The sequence below is a fragment of the Heptranchias perlo genome, chromosome 11 (assembly GCF_035084215.1).
Source record: "Heptranchias perlo isolate sHepPer1 chromosome 11, sHepPer1.hap1, whole genome shotgun sequence".
In the NCBI taxonomy this organism is placed as follows: domain Eukaryota; kingdom Metazoa; phylum Chordata; class Chondrichthyes; order Hexanchiformes; family Hexanchidae; genus Heptranchias; species Heptranchias perlo.
In genome coordinates this window covers 7,945,861-7,960,114 of record NC_090335.1, presented here as the reverse complement: position 1 = coordinate 7,960,114, position 14,254 = coordinate 7,945,861, and the positions used below count along the sequence as shown (strand labels likewise).

The window sequence follows — 14,254 nt, the reverse complement described above, 5'->3', positions numbered from 1 at the left end:
GTACTCCTCACGGTGAGGGATCCCATTGACTTGCGGAGGATGCGCGAGTGCCAGCAGGTGAACTCTGCCTTGTCTTAGAATCATAGAACCATAGAACCATGGATAAGATACAGCACAGAAGGGGGCCATTCAGCCCATCGTGTCCACGCCGGCTCGAAGAACAACCAGGTGCCCATTCTAATCTCACCTTCCAGCACCCGATCCGTAGCCCTGCAGCTTACAGCACTTTAGTTGCAGGTCCAGGTACTTTTTGAAGAGTTGAGTATCCTTGCCTCTACCACCAATTCGGGTAGTGAATTCCATACACCCGCCACCCTCTGGATAAAAAAGTTTTTCTTCATGTCCCCTCTAATCCTTCCGCCAATCAGCTTAAATCTATGTCCTCTAGCTCTTGAGCTCTCCGTTAGGGGAAACAGGTACTTCCTGTCCACTCTATCTGGGCCCCTCATAATTTTGTACACCTCAATCAAGTCTCCCCTCAGCCTCCTCTGCTCCAAGGAAAACAACCCCAGCCTATCCAATCTCTCCTCAGAGCTGCAATTTTCAAGCCCAGGCAACATTCTTGTAAATCTTCTCTGCACTTTCTCCAGAGCAATTACATCCTTCCTATAATGTGGTGACCAGAACTGCGCACAATACTCCAGCTGTGGGGCCTTACCAGCGTTTTATACAGTTCCATCATTACATCCCTGCTTTTGTATTCTATACCTCGGCTAATAATGGAGAGCATTCCGTATGCCTTCTTCAGAACCTTATCTACCTGTATTGCCACCTTCAGGGACCTGTGCACATGCACTCCAAGGTCTCTCACTTCCTCTACCCCTCTCAATATATTCCCGTTTACTGTGTATTCCCTTTTACTTTTTGCCCTCCCTAAGTGCATTACCTCACACTTCTCCGGGTTGAACTCCATTTACCACTTTTCCGCCCACTCCACCAACCCATTGATATCTTCTTGGAGTCTACAGCTATCCTCTTCACTATCAACTACACAGCCAATTTTTGTGTCGTCTGCAAATTTGCCAATCATGCCCCCTACAATCAAGTCCAAATCATTAACATATACCATAAACAGCAAGAGACCCAACACTGAGCCCTGTGGCACACCACTGGAAATGGATTTCCATTCACAAAGACATCCATCGACTTTTGCCCTTTGTTTCCTGTTACTGAGCCAATTTTGGATCCCATTCGCCACCTTTCCCTGTATCCCATGGGCTTTTACCTTTCTGCCAGGTGGGACCTTGTTAAATGCCTTATTAAAATCGATGTAGACAACATCCACTGCACGACCCTCATCAATCCTCCTTGTCACTTCCTCAAAGAATTCAATCAAATTTGTAAGGCATGATCTTCCCTGAACAGCGCAGGAGGAGGCCATTTGGCCCATCATGCCTGTGCCGGCTCTTTGAAAGAGCTATCCAATTAGTCCCACTCCCCTGCTCGCTCCCTGTTGCCCTGCAAATTTCTCCTTTTCAAGTAGAAGTCCAATTCCCTTTTGAAAGTTATTATTGAATCTGCTTCCACCGCCCTTTCAGGCCGTGCATTCCAGATCAAAACAACTCACTGAGTAAAAAAATTCTCCTCATTTCCCCCCTGGAGATTTTGCCAATTATCTTAACTCTGTGTCCTCTGGTTACCGACCCTCCTGCCAATGGAAATAATTTCTCCCTATCCACTCTATCAAAATCCTTCATGATTTTGAACACCTCGATTAAATCTCCCTTTAAACTTCTCTGTTCTAAGGAGAACAATCCCAGCTTCTCCAGTCTCTCCCCATAACTGAAGTCCCTCATCCCTGGTACCATTCTGGTAGATCACAATCAGACAAAAATTGACACCGAGCCACAAAAGCAGATATTAGAACAGGTGATCAAAAGCTTGATCAAAGTGGTAGGTTTTAAGGAGCATCTTAAAGAAGGAGAGAGAGGTGGAGAGGCAGAGAGGTTGAGGGAGGGAATTCCAGAGGTTAGATCCGAGGCAGCTGAAGGCACGGCCGCCAACGATGGAGCGATTAAAATCGGGGATCTGAAAGAGGCAAGGATTGGAGGAGCGCAGAGATCTCAGAGTAGGAGGTTACAGGTTACAGAGATAGGGAGGGGCGAGGTCATGGAAGGATTTAAAAACAGGGATGACAATCTTAAAATCGAGGTGTTACTGGACCGGGAGCCAAAGTAGGTCAGTGTGCACAGGGGTGATGGGAAAACGGGACTTGGTGTGAGTTCGGATACGGGCAGCAGAGTTTTGGATCAGCTTAAGTTTACAGAGGGTGGAAGATGGGAGGCCGGCCAGGAGAGCATTGGAATAGTCAAGATTGGAGGTGACAAGGCCATCGATGAGGATTCCAGCAGCCGATGATCTAACAATTACATCTGGCCTGTAGCCAAAGCCATCCAGGCGCTAAAATCCACAATTGACCCTGACTCAGTTGAGTGTGTCGAGGAGGCTCAGCCATATGGAGCGATTCCGGTGAATCTCACCCATATTCGGACGGAGCTGCTCATTGGCGCGAGGCTCAGAAGTCTCCCTCGGGAAACTCGGTCTCTCGGAGATTCCCTTGGGCCCATTCTGCTCTGAGTGGAGGGATTTCCTGAATAGGTCACTGCTGCATACTCTCCCTCGCCTTCCGTCCCGACATGCCCTCGGGTAATATCCTGCTGGCCGGCAGAGGCGAGTGTCCCCTCAGGAAAGCCCTGTATTTGGGGTTCCTCCTCTGCTCCATTGGAGACCTGGGGTGGAGCGGGTTGCATGAACATTCTCCTCGGCCATTTCACAGATACCCGGCCACTTGTCCATTTTGTGGGTTGGATGAAGATATACATTATCTTTATTTACAGTACCGGAGGTTGCAACCCCTGTTTCACTATTTAAAGGGGCCGCACCTCAAGTTTTAGTTACCTTGAAGTCCTTGTCTTCGGGCACCCAGTGCACAGGGTGGGGGAGAGAGGCGGGGGGTGAGCGGATCAGATGAACCCCTGGTGGGGATGTTCCTGGGCCAGGCTAAAACCACCATCCACTGGAAGCATCCACATGGAGGATTGTTCTGACTGCTGGCCGCTGTTCCACGGCCTTCAACACACCCGGGTGACCTTGGAGAGGGATCGCGTGGGCTCCACCAATACACTTGAAGCCTTCGTGGGCGACGCAGGACAGCAACTGTGTCACTAACGAAAGGAACCAGATCATTGGTTAATTTTATTTTTAGTTGTTGACATTTTAACTTGATCGGACGATTTGTAATAGTGGGGCCCTCCTCTTCACTAATCGTCATATTTAGTCCGAGAGCCATGGGGCAAATTATGTTGCTCCAATTCAAAATACTCCAATGTCCAACACACAAGAGCAAATCAGATCCTGTCACATCATTGCTGGGATCTTTGGAATTGACACAATGTGATTGTGAATAAAAAGGCCTCAAGTTTGGAAGTGAATCCATAGAGACAAAGGGGCAGGTCACAAGCACCAAACACCAATAGTATGCAGCCCCAGTGGCCTAATGGATTAAGGCACTGACCTCCTAAGCCAGGGATTGTGGGTTCAAGTCCCATCTGGGGTGAAGCAGTTTTTCACACTGAAACAAACCCCAAAACACCTTCTCTGAACATTGCTGCATTCCATGACAGTCAGGGAGCTTTCCTTTTAACTTACCAACCAATCCAGGGAGTTCCTGTCCAGCACCCTTCTCACTCTGTCACTTGCTTTCCAGTGGAACAAACCAATGCGATGCTTCTACCAAGCTGTGCGCCATCCCAATACTCAGGGAACAATGTCACCTGCACTTTCCAGGCAAATAATGTCCCTTTACCTCCTTTCCTCATTTTACTGAACATTGTCTTCTTCTTCTCCTCCTCTTCCATGCCTAACAGTAATAGAGGCAACCCATTTCTTGCACTGCTTTCCATCCAGCAGGTCATGCTCTGGGTTTTTTCAGTGTCAGAGTCCATTCTAACATGAACAGTTGTTACCCTGACTCGCAACTCCTTACCAGGACCACCAGATAGATATGATGGGGGGGGGTCGTTACTCTGCTCCCATCAGACACGAGTCCCCCACCGGATGTCAACCCACCATTCAGGGACCAGAACTCTCGTCGACACTTGCCAGGACTGTTCGAGGAAATCAAAAGTGTTCACAACTGCTACCAATCATTGCTGAAGTGTGTGGAATTGGCAGATATATTTATTGATAAAAACCAATTGAATGGCGACAAGAACAGAATGTTATGAGAACGTAGAGCAATGACCAATTGCACAAAGGCTGTGGTGGTAGCTGTGACCCCAGTGGCCTAATGGTTAAGGCAATGAGTTTGGGAGTCACTCTAGCAAATTAAAGTGACAGACAGGAAAAGACCAACTGGTCTATCTAGCCTGTCCCATAAAGTTGTGCTGCCCGATGCATCTCGATACAGATACTCCCCACCCACCCAGAGCCGTGTCATCCCCTGGGAGAGGTGAAAAAAAAGATTAAAAATGGAGGATAATTGGAGAAATAAAATCTGGAAATGCCTTTCTGACCCCTTTCGGTGATCAAAACTAGTCCAGGAGATCACATAGACCCTGATTTATATTATGGGATAGCGACCTCTTCTGCAAATTAATCTCCATCTTGGTCCTGGAAACAGGACTTTGAGGAAATGTCTTTTAAAAGAACTTGCATTTATATCGCACCTTTCATGACCTCAGGACATCCCAAAACGCTTTATAGACCAATGAAGTAATTTTGAAGTGTAGTCACTGTTGTAATGTAGGAAATGCAGCAGCAAATTCACGGACAGCAAGATCCCACAAGCAAAAATGAGATAATGACCCGATAATCTATTTTATTGATGTTGGTTGAGGGATGAATATCGGCCAGGACACCGGGGAGAACTCCAAAATAACATCATGTGATCTTTCACAAACACCTGACCTGAAATACAGCACAGCTCTCCCTCAGTACTGCACTAAAGTGTCAGCCTAGATTATGTGCTTAAGTCTCTGGGAGCACCGATCAGACCACCTTTTATGCATCAGCCTTGGCTTAAAGATTGAGTCAGAAGGTTGTGGGTTCAAGTCCCACTTCAGGCTGACACTTCAATGCAGTGCTGAGGGAGTGCTGCATTGTCGGAGGTGCCGTCTTTTGGATGAGATGTTAAACTGAGGCCCTGTCTGCCCTCTCAGGTGGATGTATAAGATCCCATGGGACTATTTCTAAGAAGAGCAGGGGAGTTCTCCCCGGTGTCCGGGACAATATTTATCCCTCAACCAAAACCAAACAAAAAAAACAGATCACCTGTTTATTTCTCTCATTGCTGTTTGTGGGATCTTGCTGTGTGTAAATTAGCTGCCAATTTCCGACATTACATAGAATTACATCGAATGTAATTAGCTACATCACTGGCATCTACCCAACAATTTGGAAAATTGCCCAGGTATGTCCTGTCCACAAAAAGCAGGACAAATCCAATCCGGCCAATTACTGCCCCATCAGTCTATTCTCAATATATCCTTTATATAATATGGAGACCAGGACTGTTCTCAGTACTCCAAGTGTGGTCCAACTAAGGTTCGATACAAGTTCAACATAACTTCTCAGCTTTTCAATTCTATCCCTCTGGAAATGAACCCTAGTGCTGGATTTGCCTTTTTATGGCCTTATTAACCTGCGTTGCTACTTTTACTGATTTGTGTATCTGGACCCCCAGATCCCTCTGCTCCTCGACCCCATTTAGACTATGATTTTCAAAGGAGTAGGTGCCCTCTTTATTCTTCCGACCAAAATGTACCACGTCACACTTAATGTGCATGGAAATTCATTTGCCAATTACACGCCCATTCTGCAAGTTTATTGATGTCTTCTTGTATTTTCTCCCAGTCCTCCTCAGTATTAACTCGACCCCCTTATTTGGTGTCGTTACAACTTCACTTTGAAGTGACTACACTTGAAACGTACTTCATTGAAGTGCTGTGGGATGTCTCGAGGCCATGAAAGGTGCTATATGAATGCAAGTGTTTCTCCTCCATGCCTGACACTACGCACTCAGCACCTCACCCAGTCACCATGTACATTGGGAGACGGCCCATTGTCTGCCGGTTTGGAGAGCTGCGTACAATATCAGAACGGTGAGAGGGTCATTGCATTAAATGCTAGCTCAGAAACATTAGTGAGATCCCACTCCTTGGGCTCGATTTTAGGGTCGGGTTACCTGCGGGTTTCCAGCGGGGGGGCCCCGAAAATCCCGATCTCCGATCACGTGACCGGATTCGGACGAAATCCCGGCCACTTCCGGGTACCGCGCTGACGTGCGGAGCTGCGCGCGAAAGCCCCGCTGGTGGGAATCCCGCAGGCAATTAAAGCCAGCGGGGTTCCACTTGAGAGCACTTAACTTGCTCATTGTGGTCAGTTAATGAGCTGAAGCAGCTGTCAAAAGAGGAAGTGTGGGATTTTAGGTTCAACGCAGTCAGTTTCCCACACTGGGGGAAACAGGACCCTTCAAACCAGGCGTGTTGCAGCCAGCAGCCTGTGGCAGGTGCCAAGGTGCGCTCCACGGGGGAGAGCCCTCACCCACGCAGGACGCCACCGCGTCACATAGGGCAACCCCTGCCCTCCACCAACCCCCGCCAAGCCAGAGGACAGACCGACACGAAACCGCAGCCCCAGTCCGAGGACCCACCCACCTACCCTGCACAACCCCTCACACCAACACCTGCCAGATGGGTGGTGCGTTGACATCGCCGGAGGACGAACAGGATGACCAGCCCCAGCAGCCTCGCAGTCCACGCCGTCCGCCTCGGAGAGGTGGGGCCCCCCAACATGGTGCTGCGGCACACCCACCTGCACAGCAGGAGGGAGGGCAACCGCAGAGAGAGATGCGTCGCAGGAGGCACTACCCTCCGCACAGGGTGTACAGAGCGAGGCTCAGCTTCATGGACCTCTCCGAGGAGCAGTGCATACGGAGGCTCAGAGTCAATCGCCAGGTAGTCGCCGACATCTGCAGCCTCCTTAACGACGAGCTGCTCCCTGATGGACCAAGCAGCATCTTCTTACCTGTCGCCGTCAAAGTCACCACTGCCCTCAACTTCTTCGCATCCGGTTCCTTCCAGGGTGCCACCGGGGACATCACCGGGGTCTGTCAGTCCTCTGCACACAAGTGCATAAGGCAGGTCACCGATGGGTTGTTCCGCAGGGCCTCCCACTACATCAACTTCGCCATGGACGAGCGCAGCCAGATGGAGAGGGCGGTTGGATTCCATGCCATGGCCGGCTTCCCACGGGTGCAGGGTGTAATCGACTGCACCCACATCGCAATACGGGCACCTCCACATGAGCCAGGGCTGTTCATCAACAGGAAGGGGTATCACTCCATGAACGCCCAGCTCATCTGTGACCACCACCAGAGATTCCTACACGTGTGCGCCAGATACCCCGGCAGCTGCCACGATGCCTTCGTCCTCAGGGAGTCCGCCATCCCGCCCATCCTGCAGGCACCCAACGCCGGCAACGGCTGGCTCCTCGGCGACAAGGGGTATCCCCTCCACACGTGGCTCATGACACCTCTGAGGAACCCCATCACTGAGCCGGAGCGTCGGTACAATGACAGCCACACTGCTACCAGGTCTACAATTGAGCAGACCATAGGGCTTCTCAAGATGCGCTTCAGGTGCCTTGATCGTTCTGGGGGAGCGCTCCAATACACACCATTCAGAGTGGGACGAATCATAGTTGTCTGCTGTGCCCTGCACAACATGGCCCAACAGAGAGGGGTGCCGCTGGAGGAGGCCCCATCCACACCCGCCACCCACATTGAGGAAGGCGAGGGCGAGGAGGAGGAGGAGGAGGAGGAGGAGGAGGAGGAGGCGGAGGAGGAGGACGCGCCCGAGGATGTTGGACGACCCATGCGCCGAGCCGCGACTCACCGGGATGGTCGCCGGGCCAGGGACGCACTCATACGTCAACGGTTCTCCTAGAGTCAGACACTGCGAGGCGCTCGCATCTCCTCACCTGCACATGCGAGCGGCCATACCAGCCCCCTCCACTGAAGAGTGCTGCCAGTAATCCTGCACCCACAGCAGTGTGCCCAATGGGCGGCAGCAGGTGTTCGCCGTCATGATGGCCTCCACGGAACGCAACTATTGCACAAGCCGCGGAAGAATGGACGAGAGGTGGCAGGAGTGGTGAGAATAGACTATTTAATATCTGGAATGTGACATTATATAAGAAACAAAGTACAAAATAATAAACACCCTGGTGTATTCCCTTTGTGATTATAAGGCCTTTGCAATTCTTCTCCGGGAACACCTACGTGGTGCTACCCCTGTGGCTCCAGCAGAGGTAGTGGCAGGTTGCTCGTCTTCTTGCCTTGACCGGGTAGATGCTTTTGGCGGACGGCCCCTGGGTTTCGGTGCCCGTGAGGGCACCTCCACAGACTGCTCCTCCTGCACCGGGGCAGGGGCAGACTCGGCCACCTGGAGAGGAGGCACCATTGCGGGTACTGGTTGAGAGGTGGGCGACGGGTGGGACGTGGGGACGCCTTGAGAGGCGTCCCCGCTTCCATGTCCCCGGTCACCATCATCCCTCTCTTGGCCTCGGCCCACATCACCCCTTCCACCCTGCTGGACGGCAGTTTGGATGGCATGTGTGAGGCCTTGCAAGGCCACCCCTAGTGTATCCCTCAGCCTGTTGGTGGCGTCGGAATGTTGCTCACCCTGAATCCGTACAGACGTTGTCAGGGCCTGCAAGGACTCGAAGTGGAGCTGTGCGTGACGCTCGAGGGAGGCCAGCCTGTCCTCCACCGCAGACAGTCCCGCACCTACCCGCGACACTGTGTCGCCGGTACCCTCCTGTGCCTGCGCCACCAATGCCCACATGCAGGAGGTGGACTCCTCCATCGCCTGCGCTATTGTGGACAATGCGCGCGGCACCTCTGCCAGTACCTAAGCAATTAGCTGGTGGCCCTCGACGACTCTCCTTTTCACTGGTGGCCCCCTGGGTTCAGCATCTGGGTCCGGCTGAGCAGAGCCTGGAGATGAGTGCTCCCTCCGTCGCGGACCCTCCGCGGCTGCCCCTGCCACCAGGGTCTGCTCATGCTCACTCGTGCGCAGTGACTCACCAAGTGCTACCCCAACTAGTTGGCGAGGGGGACCCACCGAGGTGCGTGTCTCTGCGCTGGTGGATGGTTGGCTCTGATGTGACGATGCACCCTCAGAGACCGCCATGTCCTCTGAGGAATCGCCCTCCACGCTCGCTTGACCCAAAGACGGACCTGCAAGAGAACAGAGGGCACTTTGAGGCATGTGGACCAACTTGACAGTGCGCCTGATGGCAGGTGATGAGACGGTAACTCGCGATCATGGGTGTTGAGTGTCAGCTTTCCCATACCGGCCGTTTCGGCAGCGACACACTCGCCATCGGCCACCGACAGGCAATGTCGCATGCGGGCGAGGTCGAGCGCCTCCACATCTGCGTCGGTGAGCTCCACCACTTGCGGCGGCCCACCTTCGGTGCGTGCCCTTTCCCTATTGTTCTTGCTTCTCTTCTCCTGTGAAGGCAAAACACAGATGTGTGAGTGGGTGCGTCTTGCATCGTGAGACGCATCGAGCATCGGTGCGGTTGGGTTGAGCGTGGCGCGGAACGGATGGGAGGAAGCGTGGGCCACGTGCCCATCCCATTGCATGGGGAGTGGGGTGTGTGGTAGTGTTCGGGTGGGGTCAGGGACGGTGGGTACTTGCGTGCACGGCGAGGATGGTGAATGAGTGGCTGTGAGGATTGCTGATGGAGCGCAGTGGTGGCTGTGCAGGAGGGGGTTGTGATCTGCTTGGCGTGATGGTGGGGACGGGATGTGGGAGGGTGCGTTGGTGTACTCACCTTGCCAGACCTAGTCAGGTCATTGAAGCGCTTGCGGCACTGCTCCCAAGTCCTTGGGGTGTTGCCCCTGCTGCTCACCTCCGCCGCCACCTCTGCCCATGCCTTCCTGGTTGCGGCGGCAGGGAACTTGCGCCCATCTTCTGGGAAGAGTGTTTCCCTCCTCATCCTCACGCCCTCCAGCATCAGCTGCAGTGCCAGATCTGAAAAACGGGGCGCAGCCTTTCCCCTTTGTTGAGCCATTCTCCCAGACCTCTTGCTTGCAGCAGGAGGGGCTTTGGGAGACTGCCCCTTTAACTGGAGCTCCTACATCGCGTCGACGGTACTGCGCATGCGCAGCCGGCCGGCACGCAGCTGGGGAGCGCAGAACCCGGAAGCAGGGCTTAATGGGTCCAATTATCCCGCGATCGCGTGGGGGACGCACACAATTAGCCGTCCGCGTTTTCCACGCTCCCGGAGGACCACCCGCTGGGAACCCGCAGGCCTGCTAAATTCGAGCCCCTTAAGACGATTCATTTTTAGTGATGGAGCTTTCGACATACCAGCTCTCTAACATTTTCTTTGCTTGCACCTTTTTCTGAACAGAGGCCGTGTGAAAACGGCCAATCTCCGCCCTTGTGAATCCCAGCTCGGAAGCCACAATGGTCCATTCAAAGCCCAGGTCTTTGGCGAGTTCTTGGACAGACTTCAGGTTGATCACTGCATCCTGGGTCAGGAAAACAGCTTTTAAAATAACCAAATACAAAAGGTGCCAGCAATATCTGCTTCAACTGCACAAGACATTAAAAGCAGCACCTCAAGTAGATAAGGTTATAGAAAAAGTTCATGGAATAGCGGGTTTAAGGCAAGAGGTAATGGTGAATCTAGATACAGGATTAAATGGAAGAGATTGAGGACAGAGAGCAGTAGAAAGGTTTTTGCACAGAGGGCTGTGAGGCTGTGGGTTATGGTGGATACACTACTGGAGACAGTGATTGCAGCAGGGATGGTGTCAACATTTAAGAACAGGTGAGACAGGTGATTGATGGAAAGGGGAACGAAGGGATAGGGCGGACACATGGGATTAGGATACTGCTCGTGTGGGGGATCAAGACCAGCACCGACTGGTTGGGGCCAACGCCCAGTTTCTGTGTTGTAATTTCTATGTCATTCTCACAGCTTTCAGGCTGTGGCATGAAAACTGTGGGTTAGATTTTGGTCTGGGCCGATCAGCCCCCCTCTCCCGCCTCTCTTTCCTCTGGGGCAGGCAAACTTCCCGTGCCTGAATTTAGCCAAGTTAAGATGTTTGGGAATATGTCAGAAACACAGTCCGAACTGTCCCCATCTTAACCATCCCCCCCATTCGTACTGTTCCCACCGGCAGGATTCAGGAAAACCTGGTCTACGTGCAGCCAACCAGGGGTCCTTAAAGGGCCGCCATCAAAATGGTCAATTTTTAAATATATTTACCTGAATGTGGAACCAGGAGCTGCAGGAGGGGTCGTCTCGGCACCACAGTAAAATCACTGCTGCCCGCACCCCTCTTGTACACCTCCCCCTCCCGATCGCTGCCCCCTCCCTCTCCCGATCGCTGCCCCCCTCCCTCTCCCGATCGCTGTCCCCCTCCCTCTCCCGATCGCTGATCCCCTCCCTCTCCCAATCACAGATCCCGCCTTCACACAAAGGGTGATGGAAATCTGGAACTCTCTCCCCCGAGAAAGCTGTTGAGGCTGAGGGTCAATTGAAAATTCCAAAACTGAGATTGATCGATTTTTGTTCGGTGAGGGTATTGAGGGTTAGGGAACTAAGGCGGGTAGATGGAGTTAAGATACAGATCAGCCATGATCTAATTGAATGGCGGAGTAGGCTCGAGGGGCTGAATGGCCTCTTCCTGTTCCTATGTTCCTCTCTCCACCAGGATGTTTCCCACTTTCTTCTCCTCCAACATTCTATTTCTCACTTTCTCTCTTTCCTGCCCCATTCTGTTTCTCACTTTTTCCTCCGTCACTTATGTTTCTCTCTCCACCATTCTCATTTTTATTTTCTCCTCCTTCACTTCTGTTTTTCTCTCTCCTCCTCCAATTCTGTTTCTCACTTTCTTTTTCACTTCTATTTCTCTTTCTCCTCCTCCACTTATTATTGCTCTCTCCTCTTCTTCTATTTCTCTCTCACTCCTTTCATATCTCTCTCCTCAATGCTGGATCCTCACCTTCACTTCCATCGCCCCCTCACCTTCCTCACATTCATTTTTCTCTCTTCCTCCATTTCTGTTTCTTGCTCTCTCCCTCTCCTCCATCTTTGCCTCATTTTTCTCCAGTTTCATCGTTCTCCCCCCTCACTTTGCGTATCTTCCTCTCTGCTTCTGTGTCTCTCTTTCACCTCCTTGCCATCTGTTTCACTCTCTCCCTTCCATTCATCTCTCTCTCTCTCTCTCTCTTCAACTTCAGTTTCTGTTCTCCACTTTCACCTTCTCTCACCTCCCTCACTCCTCTCTCTTCTCCACCTAGTCCGGATACTGCTCTCACTGCGTAAGGTGGATTTGCCCAAAGGACAGAGGATCCATGAGGAACGGAGAACACCTCAACACAAGGAGGCTGATCACCTCAACATCCCACAAGCCAATACCATTGTCCCAAGTGAAGACGACAAGTTTAACCAAGCAGCTGATCAATACAATTCATATAAGTTCTGGAAACATTGCTAACCACCAGCACACACACTATCATCTATCCAATAGACTAGCTATCTCATGCTGTTAACTTGCCAGCTAACTAAGGAGTTTACTCCTCAATTCATTTCACCAATTTATATCAATCTCAGGCAACGACTATTTGATAAGCAGCGACCCAGTTAATGCTGAATTATTGTAATATCACTGAAGTGCCTGCTATTCATTTTGTTAATAATCCTATCTACTAATTATTTGCATCTCAATGTTTGAGTATTGCTAATCATGATTTGAAGTTAATAAACAATTGTTAGTTGAAGACTTGTCTGACTTCTGTGACGATATGGCAAGATAGGGTTAATTCATTCACTCAGTAACTTGTGGGCATCCTAACTGGGTGATGGTAAGGTGAACTCATGTTCAATAGGAACTGGGTGATGGAAGGCAGTTCGGTGGGGCAAACGTTGCCAGCATTCACTCGTAGGCTGGGCGGTAAACCCCTGACTGTTCCTTGGCGAGAAGTTAAGGATTTGTCTGTTTCCTTGATTGATATTTATCAAGATACCGTCCTTAGTGCTCGTACAGTGCTGACATCCGTGCACTTAGTGTGTTGAGTCTATGAACCCAGGGTGCCTGAGTCTATGCACTTAAAAGTGTTGAAGTCAAGATGTTCCGACCTTGGCCCTGGTTGACCTCTCCCAGGATGTGCTTGACCTGGTCGTGGATGTGAATAGGTTTCCCCCCTTGGCTGGGTTGGGCAGCGGTGGTGGTGAAGGGGACGGTCCCTTTCCCTGTCTCTAGGCTCTGTGTCAGGCATGGTTTTATCCCCCGTGCCTGATACGTGAGTCACACTGCCCAAAGGATGGGGTGGGGTGCCCCAGGCTGCTGCTCCCTGTCTGGCCCAGAACCCACCAAGGACCCCATGAGGGACTCCTCTGCCTCCGATCCTGGGGGTGGGGTCGAGGTAGAATGGCTGAGGACAACAAGATAGCTGGTCTATTGGATAGATGATAGTGTGTGTGCTGGTGGTTAGAAATGTTTCCAGAACTTGTAGGAATTGTATTGATCAGCTGCTTGGTTAAACTGGTCGTCTTCACTGGGGACAATGGTATTGGCTTGTGGGATAAGGACGACAACCTGGAGGAGGATGGTGGGTGAATTGTTGATGCTGCGATTGATGTTGAGGTGGTGGTCAGGAGAAGGCCCTCGATGGGGTGGATCACCAATATCTGTTAGGTCTCCTGTGGACTTTGGGGCTTGGGACACATTTCGTCGCCCGGATCCCATTTCTTTTTGCCACTGCTGAGTGTCTGAGTAAGGTTAATGGATCTTTGATGGCCCCACCCCAACCTGTGGTTTGGGAGAGGAGAATATCAAGAGGCCCCATGTCAGGCCAGTTATATTTGATCTGCACAGAGTCTTTCCTGCACCTCTTATGCAACAGATTGTTGGGACTGTCTCTGTACAAGCCGAGTGTGGAGGCGATCCTTTCAGCTCATGGCGATGATGAACTCCTCACGGTGAGGGATCCCATTGACTTGCGGAGGATGCACGACTGCCTTGTGTTAGAATCAGAACCATAGAACCATAGATAAGATACAGCACAGAAGGGGGCCATTCAGCCCATCGTGTCCGCGCCAGCTCGAAGAACAACCAGGTGCCCATTCTAATCCCACCTTCCAGCACCCGATCCGTAGCCCTGCAGCTTACAGCACTTTAGGTGCAGGTCCAGGTACTTTTTGAAGAGTTGAGTATCCTTGCCTCTAC

The 14,254-nt window shown here is 51.5% G+C and overlaps 1 non-coding gene across 1 annotated transcript; it reads left to right on the top strand.

The window, feature by feature from the left end:
* The first annotated feature begins 3,482 nt into the window (after positions 1-3,482).
* trnar-ccu (transfer RNA arginine (anticodon CCU)) lies at positions 3,483-3,556 on the top strand. Its single transcript has one exon. It is a non-coding gene; the product is annotated as a tRNA-Arg (tRNA).
* Positions 3,557-14,254: the final 10,698 nt, after the last annotated feature.